This window comes from Pristis pectinata, chromosome 2, assembly GCF_009764475.1.
Source record: "Pristis pectinata isolate sPriPec2 chromosome 2, sPriPec2.1.pri, whole genome shotgun sequence".
NCBI lineage: Eukaryota > Metazoa > Chordata > Chondrichthyes > Rhinopristiformes > Pristidae > Pristis > Pristis pectinata.
This window is the reverse complement of record NC_067406.1, coordinates 56,705,307-56,723,228: the sequence shown is the minus strand read 5'-3', so window position 1 is coordinate 56,723,228 and position 17,922 is coordinate 56,705,307.

Below are 17,922 nucleotides of genomic sequence, written 5' to 3'. Positions count from 1 at the left end.
CATCACCTATTTATCGACCATCATATGAGCCATCTATTCATACATCATGTATTATATCGTATATCAATCCACCAACCTTTACTTCCACCGTGTTCTCCCCTTACCATTTTTTCCATGTATAATCACATCACCAACATTCTCTTTGTCTTATGCTTCCTAATCTTTCTCATTAAAAGAACTCCTTTCACTTTTTACTATCTTTTCCTCTAGCTCCCAGCTGCTTTCTCTTTTCAAATTGATATTCCAATATTATGTTAATTTTGTCAATATTTAAAGGTTGCAAATTACTCTAGGACATTAGCAAATTAACTCTGCTCATATAAATGTGGAAATGATGCTGCTGTAGCTCCAATGCAGTTGAAGAATTACTCCATTTCCATAATAGGATGCTGCACAGAAACTAACCAGATAAGAAAAAATATCGCACCCTGTGGATGGTTTCACATTACTAAGTGTTCTTTTTCTGGTTAATATTGTTGAGATTGTTGTATTTGATGCCATCACACACACACACACACACACACACACACACACACACACACACACACACACACACACACACACACACACACACACACACACACACACACACACACACTTGCTTTTGTTGCTTCTCCTTAGTCAATCCCTTGGTATCAAGGATAACCAGTTCTTTGGTTTGGGCTGGTGGGGCCAATGTGGCTCCTGCAGACTCTTCCACAGGTGGAGCTAGAAGGTGCTTCATGGGGCAGATGAGTGGGGTGCTCTTCTTTTGCTTTTTCCCTTGTGGCTCCATGTGCTCCTGTCATAGGCTTGAGGTGCTCGCTGCCTTCCTTTTTCATCCTCAGCAGGGGCCCCATGAGCTGGTGAAGGTGTTGCACCTTTTCAAGGTACATTTAAGATGTGTCTCAAAGTATCTCCTCTGCATTCCCGGAAATCTCTTGTCAGTTATATCTGGTTCTGGTTACCATATAGCAGGAGAAATATGATTGCACTGGAGAATTTGCAGAGGAGATTTATGAAGCTTTTGCCAGGACTGGAAGCATACAGCTATGAGGAAACATTGGATATCTAGAGCTGATCCCTCTGGAAGAGAAGAGGCTGATGGGAAACATAACTGGGGTTTATAAAAGTATGATGGGTAAATAAAAAAAACCTTATTTCTCTTAGCAGAGGGACCAAAAACTGGGGGTGCAGATTTAAATTAATTGGTGAAAGGATTAGAGGGGAGTTGAGGAAATTGTTCTTCATCCAGAGGGTTGTCAGAGACAAAAAGCCTCAGCATATTTAAAAAGTACTCGGATGTGTACTTGAAGAGCTGTGACCTGCAGGGCTACGGAACAGATGCCGGAAGGTGGGAATAGACTAGGTATCTCTTTCTTAGCCAGCACAGATACATAACAACCTCCTTCTGTGTTGGACATTTTCTAGGATCCTCTGGTTCTATGATGGGGCTCAAGAGTAGATTGCTGTCAGCCACGTGTGCAATGCAACCCGCCCACTGGAGCTGCTTATGTATTATCAGAGCCTGGAGATGTTGTCATGGGTTGAGGACATGATAATGGTTCCCCTTACCTGCCAATGCAGTTGGAGGATTTGTTACTTCTCCAATGCTTTGAGGGGCCTATCATAGATTGTACATGCCTCATAGCCATACAGGAGAACAGGGATCTCTGTTGAGGACGCACAAGAGACTGCAAATGTTGGAATCTGGAGCAACGAACAATCAGCTGGAGGAACTCAGAAGGTCGAGCAGCATCTGTAAGAGGAGAGGAACTGTCGATGTTTTGGTTCAAAACCCTGCATCAGGACTGAGAGTGGAGAGGCGAGATGGCCGGTATAGAGAGGGAAAGGGGAGTGGTGAGACAGGAGTCTGAGGTGATTGGTGGACTGAGGAGGGGTGTGAGATGACAGGCAGGTTGCGCCAAGTAGGGAAAGTGAGCAGGGGTGGAGTTGGGAGACAGTGACAAGTGAATGATAGATGGAGGCAAGTAAGGAGACAGAGGGATAAAATATATGGAGAGGCAGATGGAGGAAGGTGGGGGAAGGGATCTCTGATGTTCTGGAGACCATGATCTTGGCCTGGTCTATGAACACTGTTTTCCTTAGCTAGCCAAATGTCGTGTTGGCCTGCAGGTGGCAGTGAACTTTGTCATCATTGCTACCTTTACTGAGAGGGAATTACCAAGATATAGAAAGTTATTTGTATTTTCCAGGGTCTCATCATGGATTTTGATTGTAGGGTGGGGGTGGTGTTGTGGGACAGGGATAGGTTGCTAGAGGACCTTTGTCTTCCTGATATTTAGTGTAAGGCCCATCTACTGATTAAAATTCAGTGAACTGTGACTTGGAGCGTGGCTTCTGAGTGGGATCACATGCAAGCATCATCTGCATGGTGTAACTCGTGACTGAGATTATCATGTCAGTTATCAAGTGGAGACACAGAAATTTGGACAGTTCCTCTTTTATGCTGTAGATTAATTCCAATCCAGCAGTGAACTTGATGAGGTGCAGTATTGCAGTGTGATGATTGAGAAAAGTTGGTGCGATAACTCACTCCTTGATTTTAGTTTGTGTTGGTATTGGTATTGGTTTATTATTGTCATTTGTACTGAGGTACAGTGAAAAACTTATCTTGCATGCTGATCGTACAGGCCAATTCATTACACAGTGCAGTTACATTGAGTTAGTACAGAGTGCATTGAGGTAGTACAGGTAAAAACAATAACAGTACAGTGTAAAGTGTCACAGCTACAGAGAAAGTGCAGTGCAATAAGGTGCAAGGTCACAACAAGGTAGATCGTGAGGTCAGAGTCCATCTCATTGTCTAAGGGAACCATTCAACACACTACTAGGATTGAGTCGGTAGTGGACCAGTTGGGTGGCATCACAACTTACATGCCATAGTGCATCAGGATAAAACCAATAACAAATTGTTGAGGACAGCTAAATTTGAGAAGGGTTTTCCATAATTCCTTATGGCTGACAGAGTTGAAGGCGATTGTGAAGTTGAGAAAGACCATGTATATTAGTTATTTCTGCTCTCTTCATTGTTCTTAAATTTGTCACAATATGAAGGTCATATGCATTGAACTTGATTTATAAATGTGACTCTGTGAAGAGATCTTCAGCCACTGGGAATAGGTGGTTGAGGAGGATCCTTCTGATGGGTTTTGCAGGCCGAGTGTAATTACCACAATTGGATGGCTCCTTTTGTGCAGATAGCCACAACTACAGGATCTCTGGGATCCCTGACATTGACGTATCCTCTGGATGAGGGAGGTGAGGTCATGAATTCCTGGCAGAATCACATGCCAGCAGGGAATATTCTGTTCCAAGAGCTTTGATGCTTTTCAGCTATTGTATGGCCTTTTTAATTTATGACTGGGCTGGAGTAACTCTGAGATTGTATGAATAGTGTGTTGTGGGATGGAGTCAAAGACACTTTGAGATCTTTGAGGGGCTCCTTCCAGTGAGAACCAACTGACTCACTGTCCTTGATGAGCTCTCCCCTGTTCTTGGCTTTCAGTGGATGTTAGTTCTGCAAATGGTCTTGACAGTGCTGAAGAATCATTGGTATTGGTATTGGTTTATTATTGTCATTTGTACCGAGGTACAGTGAAAAACTTGTCTTGCATACCGATCATACAGGTCAATTCATTACACAGTGCAGTTACATTGAGTTAGTACAGAGTGCATTGAGGTAGTACAGGTAAAAACAATGGAATTTAAATTTAAAAGTGTAGACCGATTATAGTAAGGGTAATGAATAGATCTGTAGAGAGCAGCTTGCAACGTCGCCATGCTCCGGTGCCACCTTGCTATCACATGCAGGTCAAGGTTGGTTAGTCAGCTAGTTAGTGGACTTCCTGCACTCGTTCCACCCATCATCTGTTCTCTAGATAATGGGTGACAGGTTTTTATTGGAACTTGGCCTTCAGATGCCAATAGATATTAAGGTATGATAGAGTTTTCAGTTCAAGAATACCTTGTGTTTTTGATCACCTTGTCACTCCCATCAAACAATCTCTTTTTTTTCAGTAAAGAAGCCAAGAGTCTCTACATTGGATCTAATTATGACAAGTTTCAGGGCAGACCAGGTACAGTGAGTACTGCAGTTCCCATCCCTCTGGACTTAATAGGTCATTTGTGAGGCACTGACTGAGTAGAACTTCCTTTCCAAGGTCTTTGAGTCCTTCAACATTGGCTTTCCTGTGACTGCATTCCTGTTGCTGTATCTGTTTAGGGACCAGCTTGACGGAGATGTCAGATTGGCTTAGGCAAAGGTTGGTCCAGCATCTTATTGAGTGATACCTGTGATCCAACACTTGGGTCTCATTTAGCAGCTGCCAATGTTTGGATGAAGACTGTTTGTATGATGCCTTGTGCTTTTTTCTGTTAATACAGAGTGTTGGCTATGACAAAATTGCTTTCAAAATATTTCAGTGAGAGAAGGACTCCACTGGATTTCACCCCTCCTATTCCTTCCTTGCCATTCTCACCTTTCCAGAGTTTCATGCACTTTCCAGCTTTGGCATTGAAGTCACCGAGGAGGGTCAATTTGTCTCCTGCAACAAATAATCCGCTGAAGGAACTCAGTGGGTTGAGCAGCATCTATGGGAGGAAAGAAATCATCAATGTTTTGGGTCGAAACACTGTCCTGATGCAGGGTTACATCCTGAAATGTTGACAACTCCTCTCTTCCCACAGATGCTGCTCAGCCCACTGAGTTCCTCCAGCAGATTGCTTGCTGCTCTATATTCCAGCATCTGCAGTCTCTTGTGTCTCCTCAGTTTGTCTCCTGTTTGTACTTGGGCCAGAGATTGCTCAAGGTTAGTGTTAAATTCCTCTTGGATTCACCTATAGCTCTCAGAGTTGAGTATTATGTGCTGATGATCATATATGCTGACCATATATCCTTTATACGATGAGATGGACTCTGACCTCACAATCTACCTTGTGACCTTGCACCTTATTGTCTACTTGCACTGCACTGTCTTTGTAGCTGTGACACTTTGCTCTGTACTGTTATTGTTTTTAACTGTACTACCTCAATGCACTCTGTACTAACTCAGTGTAACTGCACTGTGTAATGAATTGACCTGTATGATCAGTACGCAAGACAATTTTTTCACTGTGCCTTGGTACAAATGACAATAATAAACCAATACCAATACCAGTATCAATGCTGATTCTATGTTAAAGTGAACCAGATAGCTATGTGATGCTCAGTCATCCCACAGGGGTCTCGCTGTGATGCCAGATTAGCTCATACTTGATGGCAAAACCAATACCAAGGGGTCCCTCTTCTAGTTTACCCTTGCAGAAGAAATTATACCTGCCAACTTGTTCTTTCTTTTGCCTTTCTCCTGCCTGCTATTTCTCAATCATTAAAGTAATCTCGGTGCAGAATTATCTGAGTTCCTGGACTATGACAGAGAAGCAGTGTTTTGTTCCATCACTTTAGACGTTGTCCATCAGGCTCCTGACATTCAAGGAGCCGGACTTTATTTTGAGAAGTGGAAGGTGCCTATGCATATGGGATAGACATTATACCCCAGCTGTCACATGGGGTTGACAGAGTGAAGTCATGATGCAGTGGCAAGGGGTTTCAAGATGATTGGAGAACAGGCTCTGCTGCTCACACTGAGAACATAAAGATAATGATCATAAGCACCCGCCTACACATTACACTCTACAGGAAATTCACACATTTCCCATGGAATATTCCCAGTCTCCTTCCCCCCACAAACAATCCATTTCCCTAGCCCACTCCCTCCCTTTAATCTACACTCCAAGCTCCTCCTCCTTTCAATATCCCCTCCCCATCTCTGTCCCCAGCACCTTCTCCCTCTTTCCTTCCACTCCACCCCTCCCTCCCTTCCATTCTTTGCCACTCTCCTACCAATCGTCTCCCTCCCCTGCTCTACCCAAACCTCCTCCACCTCCCTCCCCTTTCCTATTCTCCCACACACCCCTCACTATCCAGCCACCTACTTCTTCACCCTCTTCACTCCTTCATCCTCCACTCCCTCCCACCCTTGCTCCATCATTCCCTCATTCTTTCCCACTGATTTCTGATGTTTTCCAACAAAATTTTGTTGCATAGCCCCAGTAAACATTGCATTATATAATAGAATTTCTTAATAGAACATTCAGCAGGTCTAGAAAATGGTGGTGGGTTAGACACTAGTTTTTGGCCTCGGCCGATTCCTGGGCCTATCAACATTGCCTTTTAACATCAACTTACCTTCAGTGTTAAAACTTTGATGAAAATCTGTACCTTACTTATAAATTCAGGAGAGACTATTGCAGGTCACAACATTCACTTTAATTATGAGAAGTTCAAATTAAAGGTCTGTTGAGCTAGAAACTTGTCCATATGTTTTAGAAAGAAAATGCAGGTACTTACTTATAGCTAAATGAAAATGTATGGTATTTGTTCAATTGTTTTTAGACACAGGATTGAACAAAATTTGAAGATGCTTGGTGATTAGTTCTTGAAGGACTCAGATATGATAAGGTTAACATAGGAAGTCGTGCTTTTTTTTCCTCGTGTTCATGGTTACATAAACATGAACAGCAAACTATTCAAAGTTTTTGAAAAATGGATAAACTCCCTAATTTTACATAATTGTTGAACCTGCATTCAGTCCCAGATAGTCTCTTTCTGAGCCATATATTAGATAATTCTTTCTTCCAACATTTTACACAAGCCTGCATTGAATTTCTTGTGTCATTCTTTCACCCAAATGCAGATATTGTTCAAACCTTCCTATATTTCTTTGGCTGTCTCTTGAGATTTAATTACCTTGTCCTCTGATCACTAACAATGTAACATCTGAGAAATTTACCAAATCGCCTTCTTTAGATATAGATAATATTTGTTCTCATAAAAAAGAACAATAGGGACCTCTGGAGTTCCATTCCACACATCTTCCCTTTCTAATATCAATGCTTTCCTTGAACGCTGCTTGGTTTCTTTTCTTTCAGTAAGTTGGTTGATGATTAAATTATCTAAAAGTGAAGATTGAGCTAAACAAGCATGTAACTAGTGAACTGTAATTAGATACAAATATTCTCTGACGTATTACAAAATTCTAACCTCTTCAAGCATTGTGGGATGGTTATAAGATTACTATATTGATTTGGAAGTTTATAACTATTTAAAACAAAATGAGGTATCATTAAGTTCATGTTGTTTTTAATAATTATGTCATATTTTTCAATATTTGCAAAACAGCTTGATTCTAGAAGAAATATACATTTGTTCCTTTAAAATATCTGCAAGGGAAGAAATCTGCATGGCTCTGGGGAGAGAGTTGGCTGGATCGCTCTGACATGGAGCTGATGCAGACTCGATGGGCTAAAAGGCCTCCTTTGTGTTGCAACCATTTTATGATTCTAGTTCATATGGAGAACACCATGTCATTTATACTTACCTTATATACCATGCTCAGATGAATGATTTTCTAGGAATACTCACGGCAGTAAAATAGTTGCATCAGACAAAAGAATTACCACCTGAAAAAAACGTTTTTGTGTCATTCTGCTGATTATCAATGGTGACAGCAGAAGAAATGCGCCTCTATCATATGAGAAAAACTGTTCTGCATAATGCAAAAATTAGCAAGTGAATTCAGATGACAATTAAACTGTTGAGTGTCACACATCTAGTTTATGATTTTATGTAAAGTGTTCAACTAGATTAAAGGCTTGTAATCTAATTTCAACCAGTTTCAGTTCTGGCTGTTGCCTTCCCTACTGAGGAATGCAATTAAACCTCCAGGCTCCAATTTTAAATCTCCACATATTTCTGAAATGACTTGTCGTGTAACAGTAGTAAGTATCATCTGATTACTTACACTGGACAATCTTGTCCTCTCACATAGAGAGCATTCAAGAAACCTCTTGTGGCATTCATTATTGCCACATTATTGTTTTGAAGGAAACTCTGCCCCATGGTTTTCTTTCCCACTTGTTTTTTGTTATCTTGAATGTTATGGTGAGTTCTGTGTTTGTGCAAATTTAAACATATTTTGTGCCAACTTGTCAGACTTGTTTGAGTGTAACACCTTTCAAATATGACACTTTGAAGTATGTAATATTTTCAGGTGTGATGGATGTAATTTTTTTATGTATGGGTAGGTACATACTTGTACATGGTTTGATTCATTCTTTCATTAAGCTGGTTTCTAGAGTATCAGATCCTATTTATCCTGTAAATGGAACTTCATGGTTGTTGACTTCATCTAAATGTCATTGAACACAAAATGGATTTTAATTTGGTCATGTCCAATTTCCTTTATAAAACATTTCAATCTACAAAATTGTTTAAAGGTCTTATGGAATAGTTAGACCAAGTTAATCATTTTTAGAATGCTGTAAGTAGAAGGTTGAGACCACAACCAATTTCATTTCAATATCACTTAGATTCATTTATATGTTATAATATTTTAAATAGATTTTATAAAGCAAATGTTGTGTTCAGTATCACTTTGAATTTTGGTTCTGGCATTACAGATAATAGCAAATTGATTCCATGTGGAGGGATGTGGCAGTGGTGCTGAATACTACCTCCCTCACCCTCAGGATAGTAAACAAATGCTGGAAATAATGAATGTCATGAAAAACTGAAGCCAAAATAAAGGAACTCTCTTCATTTTGGCACCAAACAACCTCTTTAGATTAATCATGCTGTAAAACTCTTCCAGCTGGAACCTGTGTTTGAAATTGTCCTCACGAGCCTTTCTTCCTGGAAGTCCATCTTCATGGTCCTCCTAACAATTGTTTCTGCAGTAACAGCTCTCTCTGCTGCTTTTTGGGAGATTCAGTCTCCATTTATTGTTTTCTGGAGAGTTTCTAGAGGAGCTGGCACACAAGGGTGGGGAATTGGAAGTCACACAGTACGAGTGGATAGACTTTGAGGACAAGTCAACAGATCTCCAGAGGGGGAAGGCAGCTTTGATGCTCAGTGCTGACTATGTGAATGTGTACTATGCCTCTCCTGTTCCTATTACATCACTTTCAGGACAAGGATTGGCCGAACTCTGGGTTGCCTGTGTCTTGCCGTACTTTGCGAATATTGTACAGAAATACCTCCCCGATTCTCATCCTTCATGTTCTAAGTAGCAGGAGGGAACAGAATTTAAATAAAAGGGAAATGAAAGGGGAAGAAAAGTAGTCCTTGCTTATTTGGAGATGACACATGATAATGAAGATAGTGAAACCAGTGATAATAAGATTAATAAAGCCAGTCAAAAAAGTAAACCAAGCTTTTGGTTTTATTCCAAAAGGAATATAATCAAGAAGCAGTGTTTAAGGTGTCTTATCTTGGTTTGACTGCATTTAGTATACCGTTAAGAGTTCTACACTTATTATTGTATTAAAAAATGGAAATAGATATATTGTTGTAGATGCCAAACAAATTCACTTAACTAAAGGGTTACATGAATCAAGGACAATTGAATAGGTTGCGGCTCCTTTCTATGGGAAAGCAAAGAGTGAGGAGTAATTTGGTTGGGGTCTTAAATGAGATTAAGGATATGAAAAGGTTAAATATATAAAGAAGATGTTTCTGTTTCTAGATGGGACTAAAATGAGAACTTATAAATGTAAGTTAACCACTAATAAATTCAGTAGAGAATTATCTACCCAGAAAGTGACAAGAATGTGGAACTTACTACCAAATAGAACGGCTGAAGGGATGCTGAATAAACCCATAAAGGAGAAATAAACAGAAAGGCATGTTGTTTGGATGTTGCTTGTGTGGGGGCAAAAGCAGAGATAATGGTGCTGATAGCAGTAGCTATCCTGTTCATTTACTCCTTTATTTATGCCCTTCTATAGTATCAATAGCATCCACTATGTCTAAACCAGCTGATAGACTTTGACTGGAGGATTTTGTTCATGGGGACCAATTGTTCTGGGTCACCAGTTAACATGAGGCAGAAGACCAGGAAAGACAATTGACTTGTCTTGAAATGGAAATGGCAGGATCATATGATGGTATTAAAAAGAGAAGAAGAATGTTGCATATTCATTACAGCTTTGTGTCTATAGTTTGATCATCCTATCACGGTGTGCAGTAATTGATGGGAGTCTTCATATGGTCTACATTGCACATAAGATAAGATATCTTTATTAGTCACATGTACATCGAAACACGAAGTGAAATGCATCTTTTGTGTAGAATGTTCTGGGAGCAGCCCGCAAGTGTCGCCACGTTTCTGGTGCGAACATAGCATGCCCACAACTTCCTAATCCGTATGTCTTTGGAATATGGGAGGGAACTGGAGCACCCAGAGGAAACCAACGCAGACACGGGGAGAACGTACAAACTCCTTACAGACAGTGGCTGGAATTTAACCCGGGTTGCTTGCGCTGTAATAGCATTATGCTAACCGCTACACTACCATGCCTACCTACATAAGCATCAAGATCAATGAAACTTATTCCTGCAGTCAGATATGTGATTATGTGGGAGTTTCATTCCAGTCCATGACCAAATCCTTCCCTTGAGCAGGATTTCAGGACAAGTCAGCATCCTATTCATGTCAGAAATCAAAATGTAATACTATATAGGATAAATGGCAAAAATCACTTCTCCAGTTCACACAAAAATGGGGTCACTGTAAAATATAAAGTGTATTGCACTTTGACAAGACATTATTCATCAACTAGCTTATGAGATCTTAAGAAGCTTATAGTCATGTGATTTATTTAATGGCGGTCAGAAAGACAGATATTTACATATGGAATCATTTTCGAGTTGTTGGGAAGATATGAAGAAAACCCTGAACATTTGACTGAACAATTCTAGGTAATTAGCCACTCTCCTTTCAAGCATACCATCTTTTCTCCCTCACGTTTTCTGGTAATTTCTCACTTCAATCACCTTTTCCTATAAAAGTCCAGACAGGCGTCACCATCATGAGGAGTCATTAAGTCTCTCATCTCCCTGCCTCCACCCTATCACATGTCTTCCCTTCTGTTTTCTCTGTCCACAGTCTCCCACCCCCTTTTTATGCAATTTATATTTTCTATTTTTCCTGTAACTTCTACCAGTTCTGATGTAATGTCATCAATCTGAAGAATTAACTTTGTTTTTTTCTCTCTTCACAGATGCTAACTAACCACCAATGGATCCCAACAATTACTGTTTTTATTACAGCATCTAAAGTCAGTACCTTAATTCAAGCAGAATGATCTTATTAATGCCTTCCTATAAATGTTCTTGGCAGAACTCTCTCATTACAGATATTCGTGATACTGAGCTTCAGTATTTAGGTTCCTTGTTCTTGCCATTGTATATCTAACCCCTTCTGAATTACGCTGTTGTGAAAGGTGCAGCAAACAATCCCTAAATGAGAGAGATTCACTCAGGGACACATAGAGGCACCTTATCAGATCAGATGGGGTAGAGTATAGCCGCCTTCAGGAACACAATCCTACCATTGACAACTGCAGCAGATAACTGTCTCTTTATTCTATTAATAAATTTGGGATGTGAATGGGATGTAATATCGTGAATCATGTAACAAAAGTAACACGCCTCCTGGAATCTCAACATTTGACTGTGATTTCTGAAAAGAACTGGATTTCCTCTTGAATGAAGCATTGTGGTGACTTGTTAGAAATTTGACATAATTCATAGAATTTGTTGTATGGTGATCAATAATGGTGATCATATCTTCAGTTGCCTGGTTCCTAAGCCCTGCAATTCACTCTCTGCCTCTCTACCTTTCTATCTCCATAAAAACCTGCTTAATCAGTACTGAGGACCCAATATTTTGCTTTAACTCAAATAGTGCATTTTGGCTTTAGACGCAGGGGACCTGTATTAGGAGGCCTGCCTATGGGGCCTGGTGGTCACAGAGTGGCTTCAGGAAAGAAGCATCTGTGGTACTGATGATCTGCACAGTAGCTGTGCAATATGCTCATAAAACCTCTGAAGATTCTTCAAATTACCTGTTGGCCTCATGCTGTGATCATAGTGCCTACAGATCATCTAAAATAGTACTTTGCTCAAGGTTTATACAAAGTGGTTCTCGTTTAGTGGATCTATTCAGTCCTCCACTTTCTTAAAGGGATTACTAGTCCTTAACTATTGCAATATGTTTCAAGTTAGCATAGTTGCATCTATAGATGTTGCAGCTATTGTTAACACTGCATCCGCCATTCCATCTGGGAATGTTTATCAAGAAACTCTAATTGACTGAAGACCCATTGGCGCCCATTACTAATTCATTGTCATTCAATTCCAAGTTAAGGTCTGGGGAAAGTGAGGATGTTCAGAGACACGCGGCAGTGTTATTTACAGCTGCGGTACTTCCAATTAAACCGTAGTCTTTGTATACAGGGCAGAGCGCACCTACTTTGATATTTCTGAGCAGATATGCATATGGTGAAAGCAGTTCACAAAGGAGTCCATTAATTGACTACAATTCATGTGGCTGTATATTGAAACTACCTTCTGAACAGAAATGACTGCTTTAAAGGTAACAATGAAGGTTGTCTTAAATATTTTGCCACTAGTTCCTTACAAGGCAGATAAATCTGCCAAACATGTAGCCAACAGTATATAGTTACATTATTCACTTTAAACCCATCTTAGCTCATTTTCTGCAGAAATACCCATATGTACATTTGTCACCTTCTGCTGTAGTCATTGCAATAAAACAATAGCTGTCCTACCATCAAACGCCACCCAGAAATTTCATCTCATACAAAACCATGCTGCCTCTTTCCTATCCTATTCATTTGTACTCAGCTAACATAAATTATTTAATTTTCACTGATGCTTCAAATCTAAAACAACATTTAACTTCCTTCTGTTCCCAACTCTCTCTATTTCTCTCCATAAACCCATTCTCTGACCGACACCACATAAGTTTTCCAGCCACAATATAAGCACTAAACCATGTGGTTTGCAGGGCAGCATGTGGGTGCAGGCTCCATACCTGCTCAATATGAATAAAGGCAGGTGTGCGGAGAAAACCTGAAACCATCATTAGCTCCTTTATCAGATCAGTGGCCAGCTTGAGGCCTCATTCTTAAACTTGCTCTGTTCTGTGCCCGGGCCTATTGCATCACCAAGGATTGTTCAGGCTCTTGTTCAGTTTCCTCATGCCAGCCTCCCAAAGTGAACTAATTATACTAAAGCAAATTACTACAGATGCTGGAATAACAACTGCAAATGCTGGAACTAGTCATCAGGTCAGGCAACAACTGTGATGTAAGGGATAGCCTTAATGGTTCAGATTGTATGTGACCCAGCCCAGGCCTTGGGTCCATTCCCTTCCGCTATTCCCACAGCTACACCTACCTTCTCTGGTCGTCTGCTCGACTTCAAGGCCTTCCCGTGAGATAGAGTGGTCCGTGAGCAGCGACCAGGCCTCAGGTGATGGATCCTAAAGCTCCACCTCCCCAAGAACCCTGATGATCTTTTAACAGCTCATTGTGTTCACAGGCTTTTTCAACTATTTCTAAATCTGATAAGCAAGTACATTTAGCAGATTAAAATAATAAAAATCTAAACATTATTCAAATATTAAAAAAGTAAAATGGATAATACACAACTCATTCACCTAATGCAAATTAACCAAACATATTAAAATAATCAAAACTTAGCATCACTTATCTTTTCCAACCTGATCAAAGATTGCACTCAAGTGAATGGTTGGCATAAATCTGTGGATTAGATACAATGAATATTCAGTTCTTCAGGACAATCTGTAACCATCCTGGGCCTCACTGGTGAGTTGAGTGAGAGCTCAGATATACTGGCAACTTGCCTCCAGTATGCTCCATAATTCTGTGCTTCAATGTGCAGGAGCTGATGTTACCACTGTGCTACTGGTGGTGTTTGTGGGCAGTCATCACTTTGTTGCTGGTTTTCTTCCAAATGTTTTGAAAGACCTGTCATTAGAACTGGATGTGTCAATAGGTTAATTGGCTACTGTAAATTGCCCTTGGTATAGGAAGATTGCAGGAGGAATAGGTAGAGGGGAATTGGTGGGCATGTGAAAGAGAAAATGTTGCGGAGAAATATGTGGGGGACTAATGGGATTGTTCTGAGAACAAGCATACACTTAATGGGCTGAATAGCCTTCTTCTCTGTCATGAAAACAAATATGAGGTAAAATTTGAGATTTGAGATGAATGCATTTTGAAGTGCAGAGATGGAGGTTGGGAACAAAAGAACAAAAGGTAAAGTCTTGATAGGGTTGAATGCAGTAGAGATTAAATAACAAAAGGGTGAACCATCAGATACGTCTATATGTTTGCACATATATTTGAGATCTTTATTGAACAAGCCATTGTGGGATACACTTAAGGAATGGGAGGAGGCGTATTATTGCTATTAAACCTTTCCAGCTGTCCGCCTATTCATTTGTCTATTTCTGCCGTAAGTTGAAAAAATAAAACAAAGAGTGCCTTCATTTGTTTTATTAATCAAAGCCCCTGGAGTACAAGTAAAGTTCCTTTTGAAGCTCTTTTTAACCTGACAGGAAATAACATAACAAAAGAATCAACTAATTTAAAAGTTGATAGAAACAAAACAGAAAAATGGATTCAGAACTCAACATTAAATATTATGTTCAGGTGCCTTGGTAATAAATTTATTTCAGTTTTGAAATTTAATCTGGCCGACATCTTTTTAAGAGGAAATGTCAACTTTAACTGGAAACTAACAAAACAAAAATGAAGGAAAGGTCTTCACAGATTCACTAACTTATATAGTTCTTTGCAATGCATTCTCTTTAAAGCTGAGTTTCTCAGAATTTTTTAAAAATAATTCGGTTTCAGGTACTTTCAGTAAAAAGAATTGTACACAAAATTAGTCAGGGATAGTTTTCCAAAGTCAGCATTCTCCTGAGGAACACACTATATTTAAAAATGATGCCTGATCTAATTAAAAGTAGGATGGAATTTAAAATATCAGAATATTTACTTGTGTTTTGACAGCAACTGCGATGGCCATCTCATTATTTTTGTGCATATATACTTAAATACAGTCAGGGATGCTTGTCACATTTCATAACAGCAATAAAGTCCCTTGCTGTGAAAACACTTTTCCTTAACCACATCAATAATAATTACCAATGTTCTTTGAAATCATTGACATAGAAGTTGTTTCCTTCTGGGAAAGACACATCGAAATGGTGATGTGTGTGGCCCACTGTATATTTTATTCTATTGCACACAAGACCTATGGTCTAATGGGATTGTTGAATATAGGGCTTTCCTATTCATGCTCCACTATTATGGAACTAGCAGAGGAGCTCAGGTAGGTCACAGGTATTAAATTGGGGGGAGGGTCACAGAGTAGAGAGGCTGGGCAGGGGTGTGGTTGGAGATTCTACTGGGATGGGGATTAGTGAGATGTGGTGTTGGGACCTTGAGATTTGGGTCAGAACAATAGGAGCAGATTTGCCTTCAGTTTCTGGCAGAGATGGTGGGAAGAGGATTCAGGTTCACAATTAGATGGTGGTCAGTAGATTGGGGTAACGATTGGTGATGGCTGGGATTTGAGATGGCAAGAATGCAAATATTTATGGCTCCAAATGCAGCAAGGGGTATATAGATAACTTAAAGGGGGCTGTAGTACTCAGTCAACTTCAATGATCTGCATACTGGTAAGAATCTATTACATGGTGTACATAGATGTTGCCTGATGAGAAAGAGGTTCTAAATCATGCCTTTTCATTCACACCAATAGCAACTGAATGGATAATAGCCAAAGGGGTAAAATTGAACTCTCTAATGGTGAAAGGTTTGTGCTAACATTTTATTTTTATTTCAGATTTCCAATGTTTATAGATTTTTGCTTTTGAATCTATATAGTTTCTTCAGCATAATTTTTGATGAACACAATAACCTCACATTTTTAAAGATTCCTAAATCTGACATTTCTTTGACCCTGGTTTCCACCCATTCCAGAAAGTTTCTGGAAGTGTACCCCTACACAATACTTGTAAAGAGAGGTAAAGAAAAGTGTAATATTTTTAGCTACTTTGCAGCCTTTTACCCCAGATGTTTGCTCTTTTGGCAGATCAGTATCATCTTCTTTGATCACTTTAAAGGCCTCCTGATGTTCCACCAAGCCAGGGCCAAGCAAAATTATTTTGACACAAAAAAGGCTGGTTATCTGAAATTATTGAATTCAATGTTGACTCCTGAGGGCTGCAGTGTGCCTGGTTGGAAGATGAGATATTGTTTGTTGTGCTTACTTTGGACTTCATTGAACTCCAAGAGAGAGAGGTCCAAGTGGGAGAGGGAAGGAGAACTAAAGTGACAGAAAACTGGAAGCTCAGCAAAGCCAGCACTCAATCTGCATTTGGCTTCTCTAATGTAGTGGAAACCACATCACAAGTGCTGAATGCATGCAGTAGATCAAAAGAAGTAAAAGTGGATCATTGCTTCGTATGGAAAGTCTGTTTGAATTTCTAGATGCTGGGAGGCTTTGAGGGTTAAGGGCAGATGCTGCATCTTCTGCTGTTGCGTGGGAAGCTGCTTTGAGAAGGGTAGTGGGTATTAATGGCAATGGAAGAGGAGAACAGGACATCAGAGAGGGTATGATCCCTTTGGATTGCTGAAAGGGGAGCAGAGGGCAAAGTGTGTCTGATGGTGGCAAGTGATGGAAATTATGGAGGATTATCTGTTGAATTTGAAAGCTGGTGAGTTGAAAGGTGAGGACAGGGCATAAAAGTAACTTCACACAAACATATCCTATCTCTGGGAGGAGAGGGTGAGAGCAGAATTGTGGGAAATGGAAGTGATGTGGTTGACAGCCCAATTAACTATGATGGAGGAAAGCCAAGGATAAAGAAAAAGGAAGACACTTGGAAACGCTGGTGTGGAAAGTGTCGTCATTAGAACAGATATGACAGAGTTGGATAAACTGGGAGAATGAATGGAAGTCCTCACGGGAAGCAGGGTGGAGGAAGTGTACTCAAGATAGTGGCAGGAGTCTGAGGGCTTGTAATGGATATTGGTCACCAACCTATCCTCTGAGATGGAGATGAAGGAGTTGACAAGGGGAAGGATAGAATCACAGATGGACCATGTTAAAGAGAATGCAGGGTGGTAGTTGGCATAAAAGATGATGAAACTTTCCATTTCACTGCAGGAAACAGTCATCAATGTACTGGAAAAAATAAAAGGAAGGGGACTGAGTAGAAATGAAAAAAGACTGTTCCACATCCTACAAAGAGATAGGTGTAGCCTGCACTACTACTGGTTTCCATAGCTACCCCTTAGACTTGAAGGAAGTGAGTGAAATCCTGGTCTTCTGGCTGGCCGATCAGTCACCCTCTAATGACTCAACTCTCTGACTGTCAATTGTCCAAACTCATGGATTCCCTGAAGAACTTTATCATATCTACCAACTCGCGCCAACTCCCAAACTCCTGAACCTCCTCACTAATCACTATCTTTTTCAAAATGTGTTTTCCTCTGCAGCAAAGATAATGTGTGCTTTGTTATTGTGATGATTTGCCATTAATTAATTAATGTGATACTCAGTGTGCAGAAAGTTCAATTCAAATACTGAGGTAATTGTCAGCTTTTGTGTTAAGTTAGGAATATTAAACTCATTTTTCATTTGGTAGCTGATTAAATTGGCAGATTGTAATTAGAGATGCAATGGCTAGTTGATTACTCCAAAGCATCTGTGGATGATTAAAATTTGCATGCTCAATTAATCATTAAAAATGATAGCTCTTCTAACTTTGCATTTCCACTAGATTGATTTTGATGATGAGAGATTTGTCCTATGAAGAGAGATTGAATAGGAAAGATTTATCTTCTGTGGAGTTTAGAAGAGTGGAATGCATTGTCATTGAAATATTTTTGACTCTGAATGATGGTGGGACTGTCAGTTGCAGAGAGATTGGGTCAATTAGACGTGCTTTCATTGGAGTTTAGTAGAATGTCAGG